The 13,657-nt window shown below is 37.9% G+C and overlaps 1 protein-coding gene across 1 annotated transcript in view; it reads left to right on the plus strand.

The window, feature by feature from the left end:
• The first annotated feature begins 7,766 nt into the window (after positions 1–7,766).
• MPDZ (multiple PDZ domain crumbs cell polarity complex component) overlaps positions 7,767–13,657 on the plus strand; it is a 312,491-nt gene continuing 306,600 nt past the window's right edge. Inside the window, exon 1 of the mRNA XM_072596383.1 lies at positions 7,767–7,876. The gene's annotated coding sequence lies outside the window, so the exon portion shown is untranslated. The remainder of the gene's footprint in view (positions 7,877–13,657) is intronic.

The following is a 13,657-nucleotide window of genomic DNA, read 5'->3' on the forward strand; positions in this document are numbered from 1 at the left end:
GACAGCCTAAACATATACCAAGAAATCAACAATTCTGTTTTTACTTGCGTTCTTCTTTAACAGTTGAAAGCATTAGTATATGGCTTGAGTGCAGACTAATATACACAAAAAGTACCTGGTCTAGATAGAACCTTAACATTAAGTTTAGGAGAGGAAGTCTGGTTATTCCATATTCAGTTTGACTATAGATTTCAAAAGGTTCAGATGGCTAAAATCCTACAGGCCACAAGGTCTGGGAAGCTGTTCAGAATGTAATTCTACACACACACACACACACACACACACACACACACACACACACGCACACACACACACACACTCACACACACACACACACACACACACACACATCCCAGTACGGAAGAATATGGGAAATTGACTAAAGAGACCCATGTGGATATGAAGGGAACTTACTGAACAATTTAGACTTTTATAGAAAACATGGAAAAAAAGATAAGAACACGAACATTGAATGGAGAGTGAATTCTCCCATCCTGTAACAGCAGTGTTAGGAGTATTAAATCCCAGAATGAAACAAAGCCAGCAAATGAATCTAAAGGCACAAAAAATGTGTGTTTGTGTGTATACATACCTACATATACACACACAGATGTGTATATATTTATATCTCCCTTTTATTACACATGTATATAACTATATATAATATGTATACATATATGCATATACATACATTCATATACATGTGAGAGTGTGTGTGTCTGTGTGTGTCTGTGTATGCCTTTGTATAGCAACCAGGTGAATAGAATAGTAGACTGAGTGCTGGTCCCGGAGTCAGGAGGACTTGAGTTCAAATGCAGCCTTAGATGCTTACTAGCTATTTTACTCTGGGCAAGTCATCTAACCCTATTTGCCTCAATCCCTCACCTGTAGAATGAGCTGGAGAAGGAAATGACAAACCTCTTCAGTATCTTTGCCAAGAAAACCCCATGGAGAATCAAACATGAATGAAACAACTCAAAAAATAAATACATGTGCATTTATACATATGGACATATACATATATGTACATAGCTATACACAGAAAAAGGAAGGGTCAAAGAAGAGGAAAGACCTCTGTTTTTTATTTCTGGGCTTTTGTCTTATGTGGTTTTTTGTTTGTATGTTTGTTTTACTGTTAAGGAGAATGATCTGTCTCTGAACTGGATAGACCAAAGGTTGTCCTCCCTCCCTCACTCCATGACTCAACTCTCTTCTTGGGGGCAGATAGGGGACTGAAATCAGGAAGATGAGCCTAAGTTTGACTGCAGACACTTACCAGCTATGTGACCCTAGGCAAACCACTTAACCTCTGTTTTCCTCAGTTTCCTCAAATGGAAAATGAGGATAATAACAGCACCTACTTCACAGGGTTGTTTGTAGAATCAAATAAGATAATATTTGTAATGCCTGGCACACGATAAGTGTGGTGAAAATGCTCATTCCCTTCCTTTTCTCCTTTCCCTTCCCTCTTTCATCCATTCTCCACTCAAGTACGAAACTGATTTTCCTAAAACACATATATAACCATGTCACTCCCTCTTCAGTAAACTCCGGTGACTCCCTATTACCATCAGGATCACATTTCAAACTCCTTTGTTTAGCATTTATAGTCCTTCCAGCCTAACTTCTGTCTGCTTTACAACCTTATTATATATTACTCTTCTTTCATCACTTTATAATGGAACAAATTAGACTTCGTGTTGAACCTCACAAATAACACTCCATCTTCCAACTCCATATCTTTTCTACTGGCTCTCCCCCATACCTGGAATGTCCTCCCTGCTCACCTCTGACTCTAAGAATCCCATATTTCCTTCAGGACTCAGCTAAAGCACTAACTTTTGGATGAAGCCTTTCCTGATCCCACCAAATCCAAACAATAACCAGTAATGCTCCAATATCAAGGTCTTCAATGGCATGCCCTAGGAACCCATACTTGTGAAGATGCTATTTTGTACCCTTCTGCCCAATATTGTGTTGTATTTATTTCATATACAGGCAACATGGCCTAGCACAAGGGTGGGGAACTTGTGGCCTTAAGACCACATGCGACCTTCTAGGTCCTTAAGTGTGGCTTTTTTTGACATTTTATTTTTTATTATTTATTTTCAGTGTTCTACAATCACTACCATATAATTTGGATTTTTCCCTCCCTCCCCTCTGCCTCCCCCCTCTCTCCCCAAGACAGCATACAATTTTATATAGATTCCACACAGACATTCCTATTAAATACATTTTCACCATAGTTATGTTGTGTATAAGAATTAAAATGAATGGGAGAAATCATATAACAAGCCAAAATGTAACACAAAAGAAAATGATCTCCTACATTCTGTGATCCAATTCCATAGTTCTTTCCCTGGATATGAAAGGCATTTTGCCTTACAAGACCATTGGGAATATTTTAAGTTCTTGCATTGCAATGAAGTTCCAAGTCTACCAGAAAAAACTCTCACACGCTGTGGTCGTTGTTGTGCACAAAGTTCTCCTGGTTCTGCTCCTTTCATTCAGCATCAGATCACATTAGTCTTCCCAGGCCTCTCTGAAGTCTTCTTGTTCATCATTTCTTACGGCGCAATAGTATTCCATTACATTCATATACCATAATTTATTCAGCCATTCCCCAATTAATGGGCATCCCCTTAATTTCCAGTTTTTCGTCACCACAAAGAGAGCTGCTATAAATATTTTTGTACATGTGAGACCCTTTCTCATTTTTATGATCTCTTGGGGATGCAGTCCTAGAAGCAGTATTACTGGGTCAAAGGGAAGTGTGGCCTTTTGACCGATTCCAATTCAGACCAAATTCAATTTAATCAAACAGGTACACTTAAGGACCTAGAGGCCACCTGTGACCTTAAGGCAGCAGGTTCCCCACCCCTGATCTAGAAGTTGGAGAGCTGATCTTAGAGCCAAGAAGTCCTTGGTTCAAGTCCAAGAACTGATACATACCTTCTCTGTGACCTTGGACAAATCACTGGACCTCTCAGCACTTTTGACTATTCTTTTAAACCTAAAGTTGCAAAGATACTATCCTCCTGCCCTGGGAGAGGGGATTCCTTGTATTAGTGAAATCACAGGTACAATCTTTATCCTTATTTATTTTGTCCATTTTCTGTATATGATTATTTATGTACATTTTTTCCACTCATAAAATGTGAATTCCCTAAAGGCAGGAACTATTTCATTTATGCCTTTGAATCGTCTAGTCTTAGCTCAGGACCTATCACTTAAATAAATTATTAAAAATGGGTTGGTTAAAATAAGGCAGATAGGTGGTTCAGTGGATAGAGGGCTGGACTTGGAGTCAGGAAACGAGTTCAAATCCTCCGTAGGACATTGAGCAAGTCACCTAACCACTTCTACCCTCAGTTTCTCCATCTGTAAAATAATAAGATAACAGTAATAAAGGATAAAATAAGAAGATAAAAATAATAAAAGATAATAATAGCTCCTACCTCACAGGTCTTATGTGAGGACCAAATGAGATTACATGTGTAACGTACCACATAAATGCTAGCTATTACTGCTAACACTTTTATTATTACTATCCATATTAAGGAGATAGTAAGAAAACACCTAGCTTCCCAAGAGTTAACATCTCCTGGAATAGCTAAAAATATGCCCAAATAATAAGATCAGTGCTGGCAGCAATGATTGCTAAGCCATTTCCTAGGGTCTTTGAAGGAGTGTGGAAAACTGGAGATGTCCTTAAAGATTGGAGAAGAGTAAATTTTTTTTCCTTCCTTTTTTTTCTTCCTTCTTTTCTTCTTTCCTTTTCTCTTTCTTTTTTCTCTTTCTTTCTTTCTTTCTTTCTTCTTTCCTTTTTTAGAAGAGAATGAAGTCTTCTAAGTATAGGCCAGTGAGTTTGATCTTAATTGCTAGTAAAATTCTAGTACTGTGTTATCCAGGATACTGTTAGTGAACATCTAGAAAAGAAATCTTTAGGGTGGTCTCAAAGATCCATCCTAGCTTCATCAAGAACAAGTCATCTCAGACTCACCTCATTTCCTTTTATAGACCAGTTTATGAGGCTTGTAAATGAGTTGAATTCTGTAATTATAATATACTCTTCTGTAGCTTTTTTTTTTATAATTTTAGGAAAGTACTTGACAATCTTTCATGCTATTCTTTTGGAAAAGATAGAGACATGTGGGATGAGGTGAATCTTAAAGTGATTGAAAGGCCAAATCCAAACAGTAGCCATTAATGTTCCCAATGTAAAGGTCTCCAATGGCATGCCCTAGAGATCTATACTTGTCAGGATGCTATTTGACATTGTTATCAGTATCTTGGAAAAACCCATAGTGCCATGCTTATCAAATTTGCTAATGACACAAGGTCAATATAACAAAATTTGTGTTTGAAAAGGTCTCAATAGTCTCTAGAATTCTGGACTATAAAAAAAGGGTTTTATTTAGTAGGGACAAATATAAAATCTACTACTGAGGTTCAAAAAAACCATCCCTACAAGTACAAGTCGGGATAAAGATAGCTAGAAAGAAAGATCTCTGTTTTTGCAAACTGAAATCTCAATACGAAGTATGAGCACTTTTACAGGGCAACTCAAAAAGCAAATGAAATCTTGGAATACATTAAAAGGGGTAAAGGATGCAGCACTAGGGAAGTCATAATCCTCCCCCAACTACATATGGAATATGATAAAACAGTTTTAGGCACCACATTTTAGGAATGAGAGACAGTGTTGCATGGAGCAGAGATATCCAGAGTTAGGCTGTAGCTCCCAAGACTCCCAAGTAAAGCTTAAAATACAATTGGGAAATGTTTAACAAAATAAAAATGCAATAAACCATAAATAATGTTAATGTGTTACTCTAAGTCATTACGCAGCCTACAGGGATCCTTATGTAAAGTCTGTCCACACACACACACACACACACACACACACACACACACACACATCCTTCTATTTGACTTTGGCATCACTTGGGCATTAGAAAGGCCTGGAGGCAAAAAAGAGACCAAGGCTCAGATCCTTGCTAAGATGCTTCCTCACTGTGTAACCACACAGTTAACTCATCTATAAAGTGAGGCCCCAAAGAACTGATGATATTTAATCAGAAAAGGAGGAATTTAAGGCATCTGTGATAAATGTTTTCAAGTCTTTGAAGGGAGGTCTTATAGAAAGGAGGTTATGTATTTGTTCTTGGTCTCAAAGGGAAGAAATTAGAACAATGGCTGGAAATTACAGAAAAGCAGATTTTGGTTTGGTTGAAGGAAAAGGTTTCTAATCGTTGTAACTATCCCCAAGTGAAATAGACTGGCTCAGAAAGCAGTGGCCTCCTCCTCACTGAAGGTAATCAAATGAAGTCTAGAAAGCAATTTTCAAGGGCTTTGTAGAGGTCTTCTTATTCAAGTATGGAATGAATTAGATGGTTTCTGAGTTCCCTTCTGATTCTGAGATTCTGGGACTCTTTCAAATCTGTGAATTCAAAAGTGATATCAGGATTAGAATGAGAGATAGTATGGCACAGGGGAAAAGGCCTACTTCTGAAGACCTGGCTTCAGCTCTGAATTTTGTCATTTAGTACCCTTGTGACCTTGACAAAAGTCCCTTCACTCTAAGCTTTCACTTTATCATTTGGTGGACGAGATGAAATACCTTTTAGCTCTAAGGGGCTGCAATAAGTCAGCACTTTCTATAAAGGGGTGGAAAACAGTGAAGCATTTATGTTTTAATTGAATAGAGAACTGTTTCACACAGTTGGAGGAAGGGAAGTTTATAGACTGGTTTTTCAAAAGAAATTCACCTTATTTGGTATGCCAATCTCATTTAGGAAATCAGCCCTCAAGGAAGAGAGAACTCTAAATAAAATGTTATCTCCAAAAGATTACTGAGAGTTCTAAGTGATTTTGTGTTTTGTATTTTGCTTTTCTTTGACTAGGTTAAAAAAACCATTCTTTGTCTCATTTCTTACCTACCCTTAAACACTGAATGGGTGTTGTCTCAGTCAAACTGAGTCCTGGAAAGGTCCTCAGTTTAAAAAGGCCAAGGTCTCCCACTACATCCAGGGCCATCTCCAGTTGTCCTGATCTATATCTTGCCACTGGGCCCAGGTAGCTCTGGAGGCTGGTGACTTTACACAGTAATCCCTCTCTTAAATCCGGTTCACTTGCAAGTCATTGCATCACTTTCCTGATATCATGGTCCCCATCAAGAACACAGAATAAACAACAACAGAGTTCTAAGATAGCGTCAGCCTCAGGCAAAACTGAAATAGTGACTGTTTGTCTTCTGTGGGGACCCTTCTCTCCCAACATCCTGCCTTCCCTTTCATCTCCCTCCTACTTTTGACATGAGACTGTCATCACTTATCTAACATCCTCATGCCCTCTAGTATTTGCTTATACCTTTTAAATATCATGTTCCCAATACAGGATTATCAATCAGGAGCCTTGAGTTCAAATCCCAATTCTATCCCTACTAAGTAGCTTTGTGACCTTAGGTAAGCTGTTTAATCTTTCTGTTCCTAGTTATTTTCTTTGAAAGGATGGGGTTAAATCATGTTCTTTTAAGAACACTCCCAGATCTAAAAATTGCTATTTTAGACTTTTACTGGCTTTTTTCTCTGTACCCTAGAATGTGATTAAACAATTCATCTGATCAACAAACCAGTACCATAAGTCCTAGTTTGAAAGCCCTCTTAGGTAACATCAGCATTTTATCTATTGTTCTGATCAATGGACCCACCTTCAAACCCATCTAAGTGGCACTCATGGGACTCCATTTCTCCAATGCTGAGAGAACCATTTGGAGACAGATACTGTTTTTGGTGTACCTTAAATCATACCATATAGTACCCTGTATATAGATAGATTATATGTCACATTTTTTCTGAGGGTAGAGGCCTCTATATATAGATGGAAAAGAGTTTGATTGACAGGTTTGTTTAGTCCAATCTGTTACCACTCCTAATTGGCAGTTAAGCGGGCAATTAAGGGTGGAGGTGGAAATCTGGGAGCTTCTCCCATTTTTTTATTCTTCCATTTAAGAATGACACCCAAGGAATTCTCCTCATCATTTCCCACCTGGCTAGTTTTCTGGACTTCATCTTTAGAAACACATCATTCTGTAAAATGAAATCCATTTGAAAACATACTTATTCATATCATTTCCCACCCCAGCTTCATCATCTTCCTCCCCCTCTGCAGCTTTTTTTTTTGTATATTGTCTTCCTCCATAAGATTATGAGCTTCTGGATAGAAGCTCATAGACTGTCTTAAGCCTCTCTTTATATCCCCAGAGCTTAGCATAGTGTTTAATACATAGTAGATGCTTAATAAACATTTGTTGACTCTAATTCTGATTCTGATAGGACCTAGAACCTCAGATTTTCCAGGCATTAGTAAATCAATGTATGTATTTCTCTAACAGATAGAGTTCTATGCTTGGGTGCAGGAAGACTTGCATTCAAATTCTTCCTCAGGCACTTATCAGTTGCTTGACTGTGGACAAGTCACTTGACTTCTCTAAGATTCATTTTCCTCATCAATAAAAAGAGGGGGTTGAAACTGATGGTCTCTGAGGTCCCTTCCAGCTACAAATCTATGATACTATAATCCTTCGTAGATTGGCTCGAGCAAATCCATTCACTCAGCAAGCATTTATTGAGCACTCACCTAGTGAAAACACTTGTGCTAAACATTCTGGAATATAAAAAGAATAGTATGAGCAAAGACCCCATCCCTATCACCAATGCAGATCCTGCCTCATCTTTTCTTTTTCTTTTTTTTTAATAGGGAAGAAATCATAGAAGAGAAGCAAATATCTCCGTTAACTGAAGAAACCCTGGATTTGAGGTCAGAAAACTTGTGCTCAACCCTTGACTCTGCTACTCACAAGATTGGACCTTTGGTGAGTCATTCATTCCATGTTTCTGGCCCTCAGTGTCCTCATCTGTATAAAGAAGCAGATGAATTTGATGACCTGTCAGTTCCGTTGTAGCTCTAACAATCTATGAACAGTCTTGGGGGTCTCCCTGAGTCAAATCCCTCCCGACTCCAATTCATCTACACTCAGGTGCCAAAGTAAAATGTAGTTCTCACCATCTTCCTTCTTCGATAAACTCCAATGACTCTCTATTGTCCCTAGGATCAAATATCAAGTCCTGTGTCTGAAATTTACAGTTCTTCACAACCCTTTAGCTCTCTTAAACTTCATCTCCCTTGGATATTCTGGCTTACTTACTCATAGTTCTTGGAACATAACACTACATCTCCTTTTCTTTGCATTGACTGGCTCTCATGCCTAGAGTTAGGGAGGCTGTTGGAGCCAAATCACAGAGTATCAGGAGAAGTGATTGTAAAATTTTCAGGGTGAGCATTTATGCTTCAGAAATCAGCAAGTGCTATAAACCAGAGCTTGATTTATTGTTTTGTTGATTATCTAGACTTAAGAAAGTGTTAATAAAGCAGATTAAATTTAAAAGCATGTCTTACATACATTTGCCTTTTTTAAAAAAAAGTTCCATTATTTTTTAATGTTAACTTATTATTATTTATTTAATTGTTAATTATTATTACATATATTTTAATGTAATATTCTTAATATTTAACTTAATTTTTTAAATTAATTTAATAATTAATATTAAAATATTAACATAATTTTAAATTATGAATTTCCAAATGACCTCCTTCTCTCAAGTCCTTTCCTCATCTCTTGAGAAGGCACACAATATGATATCAATTATCCATGAAAAATATATTTCCATATTTGCCACATTGCAAATAAAAGGCAAGAACAAAATTTAAAAGTATGCTTTAATCTGCACTCAGAATTCATCAGATGTCTCTCTGGAGGTGGATAGCATTTTGCAACATGGATCTTCTATAACTGTCTTAGATCACTGTATTGATCAGAGTAGCTAAGTCTTTCACAGTTGATCATCATTACAATATTGCTGTCATTGTGTATGGTGTTCTGATTTTGCTCACTTCACTTTGTACCAGTTCATATAAGTCTTTCTAAGATTTTCTAAAACCATCCTGCTCCCCATTTCTTAAAGCACAATAGTATTGCATTATAATGACAACAACTTGTTTATCCATTCTCTAATTGATGGGCATCCCTTCAATTTCCAGTTTTTTGTTACCACAAAAAAAGAACTGCTTTAAATGTTGTACATATAGGTCCTTTTCCCTTTTCTTTGATCTCTTTGGGATCGAGTATTGCTGGATCAAATTTTTCTCCAGAATGGTTTGACCACTTCCAGGAGTCAAGATGGAGAAGTAAGAAGTAATCACCATAACTCTTCCATATTCCCCTCCAAACAACCATAAAAAAACACCCCAAAACAAATCCTGAAATAGTAGAACCAGCAAAAAGATGGGATGAAACAATCTTTGAGCCCAAGAAACTTGGAAGATTGACAGGAAAATATCTGTCTCACTCAGCTAAAAGGGGGACACAATCCAGGGGAGGAAGCATTCCAGCAAGCCAGCAGCAAGTCCCACCTTAGCAAACTAGCAGTAAATTCTGAGCCCCAGTGCAGTGGAACAGGCAAACCCCAACAATAGGATCCCCATGTGCCTCAGCATAACCAGAATAATGGGCAGACTCCAACTCTGATAACCACCACATGCTTCTGCATAGACACAGGCAGAAGCAACCTTCAACAGCCAGACCCCCACTGCTTAAGTGAAGCCTTGTGCAAACAGAATGATTGAGCCAGTTCACAACTCCACCAACAAAAGATTAGTGTCCCTATTTTTCCACACACCCTTCAGTACTTATTATTTTCCTTTTCTGTCATGTTAGCCATGCATCAGTTTCCTGATGCCACAGTCCTCTTTGAGAAGAAAGGACAAACATCAACGTGTGAATAGTATAAGCTGCCCCACTGGTGACCCAACTGGCCAGTTCCAGTTGGGCAATGTAGCTCCTCCCTTTCCTCTAGTCTCTTATCCTCTTTCCTCTTGCTCTGTCCACATAGGGTATCATACCCTTACCTAGAAGTGCTCTGCTCAAAGGAAAGTAAATTTTAATTGCTGAAACTTCACAAGATATCTTGGGGTTTTCAGCCTAGAATTCTTTTGTAATGACCATGCCTTAAACCCAATTCACTCTGGCTCTCATTGATTGGTCAACAATAAGTCCCAGCCCAAGCCCCAGTTAATGGTCATTGTTTGGGTCCTGATTGGCTCAGAATAAAAATAAATAGTAACTGTTTCTGTTTTGTCCAGAAATCCTGAGGGTCTTCCCTTTTGAAACTGATTTTTTTAACCAGGTAAGAGAGACTATTTCCTTGTTTCTTTTCTTACCTAGCTTAATCATTGAATGGGAATTGCCTCAGACAAACTGAGACCTGGGAAAGACCTTAGGTTCAAAAGACCAATATCTCTCACTACATCCAGGGCCATCTCTAGCTGTCTTGAGCTATATCTTGCCACTGGACCCAGATCACTCAGGAGGAGAAAGTGAGGCTGATGACTTTGCAGAGCCCTCCCAAACTTAAATACAATTCACTCACAAGTCACTTTCCCTGTGCCGTGGTACTCTGAGAACCAAGGACAGCAAAAACAACGTTAGCCAATCTGATAGGTATGACGTAGTTCCTCAGTTATTTTAATTTTAATTTGTATTTCTCTAATTAATAATGATTTTGAACATTTTTTCATGTGATTATAGATAGCTTTGATTCCTTCTTCTAAAAACTGCTTCTTCATATCCTTTGACCATTTATCAATTGGGAAATGACTTTTATTTTTTATAAATTTGAATTAGTTCCTTATATATTTGAGAAAAGAGGTCTTTATCAGAGAAACTGCATACATTTTTCAAGAGCCATCTATTAAACACTTATTAACACACACTTGCCTGAAATGCTGTCCCTCTTTTGAACTACTGCCTCTTAGTTTCCCTGGCTTCCTTCAAGACTCAACTCAAATCCCATTTTATGAGGCTTTCCCCTTTCAGATTAATTTCTTCTACTTTGAATGTATCTTATATGATGGCTACCTACCTGTTGTCTTACCCTTTTGAACGTATGCTTCTTGATGATAGGGAGAATATTTTTGTCTTTCTTTGTATTTCAAGGGTTTAGCACACAGTAACTACTTAAATGTATTGGACCAAATGATCCAAGAGATGTTCTGGGACAGAGAGAAGAAAGGAGTTCTCTTCTGATTCTCTCCCTCACTCCCACTTCCCCTCTTGGCCCTCATTTCTGCCAGGGTGTTTGATATCCTTAAAGAAAGGATCTGAATTATCCATTTTCAGCATCTTTGTACCAACTGACAGACAAGCAAATACAGATATTAGATTCTCAAGACTCTCCCCTTCTATCAATCGGTGAGAGAAAGGGCGGAGAGAATTTGGGGAAATTAAACTGTAGACTTTTCCCTTATCTGGAAACAGAGTCAGGGAGTTAAACTTGGCCAGCGTATGCTTTGAACCTTGCTTTGTTCAAGTAAAATGCTGTTTTTAACCCTCTCCTATCTCAGCTGGATTAAGGGAAGAAGAGTTTTTATTCCTAGGGAACCTGGATTCCCCAGAGTCCCAGAGGGGCTTGGTTGTAATGATTAAAGAGGGAAAGGGAAGGAATTCTATGGGGTCAAATCTGGGATATGGACCTGGTAGATCTAAAAGAAACTTCCCAGGTCAGCTGGGTTTGTTGGTCTCTTTCCCCCTAAAGGAATAGACAGTCATATCCATTTTTGCCTTAATAATGAAGGGAGCAGAATTGAGGCTGATTTTAAGTATAATAATCAGTCTTAAGCATTTTTTTTAGCTCCAATGGCCACAACCATCTCCTTCACCCTTGCCAGCTGCCTCCCTGAATTATTGCCCAGCCTTCTAGTTCCCACAGGGAAACTAGACTAAGAAGCGACCCCACCAAATATGGGACTAAGGACAATCATCCTGATTCAATATACTCTGGGGACAAATCTGTTCAGGGTTATACTTAATCTCCAGATTTGACAGCAAATTCACATTCTTAGCATTCCTCAAAGTCACAGATTGCAGAAGAATTTTCAACATGTAATATAACTCAACTTGATCATGCTTATAAAAACAAAGTCATAAATTTCAGGTTGATATTTTTTCAGTGTTATCAAAATAGAGGGATTCCTGCACCTTGCACGGTCACTTGCCCTCACAACCAAAATAAATTTCATATGAATAGGCTTGCCTTAACTTTAAAGGCAGAAATTTTAAAGTGAGTAATTCTTATTTAAATTTTATACTTACAACACAGGGAAGGCAATGGGTCATAATGTGGATAGAGAGTATCAGGAAAACTTGGGCTCAAGCACTGTCTCAGGCACATCCTTAACTGTGTGACTAGACAAGGTGTTTGAATTCTCAGAAACTGAACAACTCGCTAATAGAATAAGTTGTAAGAAAATTCCTGAACTTCACTAGTGGAGGAAAACTCTACTCTGGGAGTTTCCGTCCTTAATGAAATCAAATGTCTAGACAAGCAATCTCACATCGTCATCATTATCTAGCTTATAAATTCAAAGACTATTAGCAACATTAGAATTCTTGTTCAGGATAGCACCTTGTACATTACTGGACATGAGCGAAGTTATTTAATTAGTATTGGACTTGATTTTCCTTAATTATGGAAAGTTAGAGAGAGAGAGACTAGGGAGTGTACTCAGTCACAAAATTCCAGAGGCCAATATATTTGTGGGCAAGATAAGGTACAATAGATCCAGTGATCATTCTATTATGGTTCTTAGGATCTTAGATGTTAAAATGGACAGAGACCCTAAGACAGTGTCTGACCATCTTGACAAGGCAGATGAAGTCTAGGGGACTTTAGAAGTATAATTCATTTTTGATTAGATGAAGCAATTAATCTGAAAGAGGTCCAATGTCTTAATCAAAGACAAAATACTCAACCAATAATTGGGGGTGGTGGAGGAAGGCTGCCTAGGACTTGGGATTTTTCCTCTATCCTAATATAATGCACCTTTCCCTACGCCACAGACAATACTTTTTGGCATTGTAGCTAACAAGCATACACATTTCTTCTAAATGTGTAATATTATTAGTGAAAGAAACTCATGAAGAAATTCCCCCTACCAGTTCAGATCAACAACTGTTCTGAAAGTTATTATCTTAGTTGGGTTGAGTACTTAATAGTTAAGTGACTTGCCCAGTGTCAAACAGCCAAGATTCATCTGAGGCAGGACTGTAAGCCTTCCTGACTAGAAAAAAAAGCTCTTTATTCACGGTGTCACACTGCCTCTCAAATACAGGATCATACATTTACAGCTATCGGAGAACTTACAAGGCATCTAATCCAGCTCCTTTATTTTAAAGACAAAGAAACAGGAACTTAGGGAAGTTTAATGACTGACCCTATTTCACACAAGTAGTAAGAGGTAAGGGCAAGATTTGAAGTCAGGTCTTCTGGCTTCAAATTTAATGTCCATTAGATTGAAAACATATAGTTACTTGGGAGTAGCTTATGATAATTGTTCAACTAAGAACATTACTAGTAGGACAAGAGAACTATTCTCTAAGGAAGACTTATACCTGGGTGGCAAAGCTTTTTGATAAATCATATTAATAAGAGTACCCTTCAGGAAAATGAGAGTCAAACTCAGGAGTAATTAAGATGATGCTAACTTTTGTTACTAAAATATTTCACAAATTTATGTAATAACTTATTTTTTAAAATGG

The sequence above is a fragment of the Notamacropus eugenii genome, chromosome 1, assembly GCF_028372415.1.
Source record: "Notamacropus eugenii isolate mMacEug1 chromosome 1, mMacEug1.pri_v2, whole genome shotgun sequence".
Classification (NCBI taxonomy): domain Eukaryota; kingdom Metazoa; phylum Chordata; class Mammalia; order Diprotodontia; family Macropodidae; genus Notamacropus; species Notamacropus eugenii.